This window comes from Somniosus microcephalus, unplaced genomic scaffold, assembly GCF_052327205.1.
Source record: "Somniosus microcephalus isolate GS21.2 unplaced genomic scaffold, FLI_Smic_1.0 unresolved_chr3, whole genome shotgun sequence".
NCBI lineage: Eukaryota > Metazoa > Chordata > Chondrichthyes > Squaliformes > Somniosidae > Somniosus > Somniosus microcephalus.
Window position 1 is genome coordinate 19,755,749 of NW_028225181.1, and position 3,222 is coordinate 19,758,970.

Genomic DNA, 3,222 nt, shown 5'->3' on the forward strand with positions numbered 1-3,222 from the left:
TCCAACTAGTAAAGACCTGTTGAAACGTTATTCTTGTAGTCTGTGTCAGTAATTAATCTTAAATACAACTAGAACACACAGACTTAACAGTGACCATCTTTGTAGTCGTTGCGCAGTCATCACCGGAACGCCCTTCTTCGGATTAAAAATGGAGACAAGAGGCTGGTGGTCAGTCAGCAAGGTGAATTTCTGCCCGTGCAGATAGTGATTGAACTTTTTCACTCCCCACACTAGGCTGAGGGCCTCCCTCTCAATCTGGGTGTAGTTACGCTCGGCTGAGGTTAGTGATCGTGACGCAATGGCTATTGGCCTCTCTGAGCCGTCCGAGAATTTGTGCGACAGCACCGCTCCAATGCCATAGGGTGACGCATCACACGCCAACCGAATTGGCAGTGCTGGGTTGAAATGGGCCAATACCTCTTTCGATGTGATTAGTATTTTGCTCTTCTGGAAAGCTCGTTTACATTCGTCACTCCACTTCCATGGCACCCCAGTTTGCAGTAGGGTGTTCAGTGGGTGTAGTATTGCAGACAAATTTGGCAAGAACTTATGGTAGTAGTTTACCAGCCCGAGGAACGACCTCAGTTGTGACACGTTTTCCGGTGCTGGAGCCTTGACTACTGCCTCAATCTTTTCTGGGGACTTATGTAACCCCTCTTTATCGATAACGTGGCCACAGTATGAGATCTGTTTTTTAAAAAACTCGCATTTGGGGCGGTTAGCTCGGAGCCCATATTCCTTCAATCTAGTGAGCACCTTCTCCAGGTTGGCAAGGTGATTACTGTCATTTTCGCCCGTGACCAGGATGTCGTCCAAATAACACTGGGTCCCTGGGATCCCTTGCAGGACTTGTTCCATTGCCCTTTGCCAAATAGCCGGAGCTGATGCTACCCCGAATACCAGCTGGTTGTACTGGTAGAGACCTTTATGGGTGTTGATTGTGAGGTATTTTTTTGATGCTTCTTCTACCTCCATTTGCAGATACGCCTGGGCCAGATCAATCTTAGTGAAGCGTTTCCCTCCAGATAGCGAGGTGAAAATATCTTCAATCCGCGGAAGTGGATATTGTACGGTGTGAAGGACCGGGTTCCCTGTTACCTTAAAGTCCCCACAGATGCGAACCTTCCTTGGTTCCCCAGGCGTGCTGCTCAACGACTTTTTCATCACAGGGATGATGGGTGTAGCCCACTCGCTCCAGTCTACCTTGGACAGTACTCCTGAACGTTCCAAACTCTCCAGCGCTGCTTCGACGGCTGGGCGGATCGCATAAGGTACCGGTCTGGCCTTAAAAAATTTTGGGCTTGCGTTTTCTTCGATTTTAATTGTTGCTGTCATGCCTTTTAGTGTTCCGAGTCCTTGCTGGAACACTTCTTTCGCATCAGTTAGGATCTTTGACAGTCGCCCAGGTGTGACGTCGTCATCCTTTTTGTCAGCCACAGTCAGTGCCTGTATGGAATGCCAATCCAGCTGTATTTTCCAGATCCATTCACGTCCCAGTAATGGTGGTCCTCCATCTTGCAATACATACAGGTCTAGTTTTGGTGTTTCCTTACCGTTATATATAACGGTCACCCTTATTTTTCCTTTGGGGTAGACTTTTTGCCCCGTGTACGTCTTCAAAATAATTTTTGTGTCTCTCAAGGGTATGTGTGAGAATAGCCGCTCGTAGTCCCGTCGGTTTATGACTGTTAGAGCTGATCCTGTGTCCAATTCCATCTTTACCTGGACTCCTGCTATCTTGAGAGTGACCCAAATGGTTCGGTGATCCTCCGTTTTGATCACATTATGTAGTTTCAGACAACTCAGCTCCCTGTTTTCAGAGTCGGTATCACTCTTTTGTTCGTCTGAACTATTCTCCGTCACCTTATGTACCTTCTTGTACTTTTCTTTTGGAGATTTCTTATTGCTGGTTTTCTTTCCTGACCTGCAGACTCGTGCTATGTGTCCTACTTTTCCACACTGTCTGCACACTTTGTCTTTGAACCAGCAATCATTGTGGTCATGTGTTGTTCTGTCGCAGCGATAGCACTTCTCTGTTCTGTATGACATTTCGTTTGTGCCATATTCTTGCGGTCTCTGTTGAATCTCTTCAGCGCCCCGTGCTGCTGCTTCATATGATACCGCAATGCTGAAAGCCTTGTCCAGCATAAGGTCCTTTTCAGATAAAAGCCGTTTCTGGGTTCCTTCACTTTGAAGCCCACACACAAACTTGTCCCTTAAGGTATCTGCCAGTCCCGTTCCAAACTGGCAGTGTTTCGATAGTTTGCGCAGTTCTGTTAAATATTCAGCATTGCTTTCATCCTTATGCTGGTTCCGTTTGTGAAACTTGAATCTTTCTGCTATCAGCAGCGGTGTGGGGTTTAAATGTTCCTGTAGTATCGTCACTATGTCTCCAAAACTCTCTTCCACTGGCTTCGCTGGGGTTACTAGATTTCGTAATAAGCCATACGTCTTTGCACCCATTAAATTTAACAATACCGGCGCTTTCTTGTCATCTGACACCTCATTTGCCTTGCAGTATACCTCTATTCGTTCGACATATGTAGTCCAATCTTCGACTTCATTGTCAAATGCGGTGATACTGCCACTCTGCGGCATTTTGGGTGTGGCTTAAAATGGCGTCTCCCGCACTTTCCTTCCTCCCGCTGCTGCCAACGCCGCTCTTGGCGGTCCTCGTGGCAATGGCGGCGCCCTGTAGGTTTCGCGCGCTTCTCCTGCGCTGCTGCCAACGCTGCTCTCGGCGGTCCTCGTGGCAATGGCGGCGCCTCGCGGGTTTCTGCGCGTCTCTCTCCCTCTCCTCGATGCTGCTCGGCCCCTGAACACCGGCTGCGCCCTGTGCGCTCTGCCCTCTCATTCTCTCTCCCGTCGACGCTGCTCAGCCCTTTGCTTTGCCGCTCGGTCGGGCACTACCTGTTGCCAGCCCGTTTCGCTGGACCACCGCGACTGGAAAGCCAAGCCTGGCTCTCAACAGCCTCCCCCGCAATTCTCGAGTCTCTGCTGGATGACTGGGTGGTTGCCCGTGGTCGACGCCCGAGTCTCTGGCCTTGACCTCCAATCTACTGGTCTCCAGGAACGAATCTCTGGGAGGTGATGCAGAGTTGCAGGTAGGATCGAATTTGCCTCGTCGCCAATGTTGTGTCTGTCAGTAGTAAGACACAGACTGCAGGAGAACGGTACAACAGGTGTTTACTCAACGTGGCTCACTCTGGAACTGACTGTACA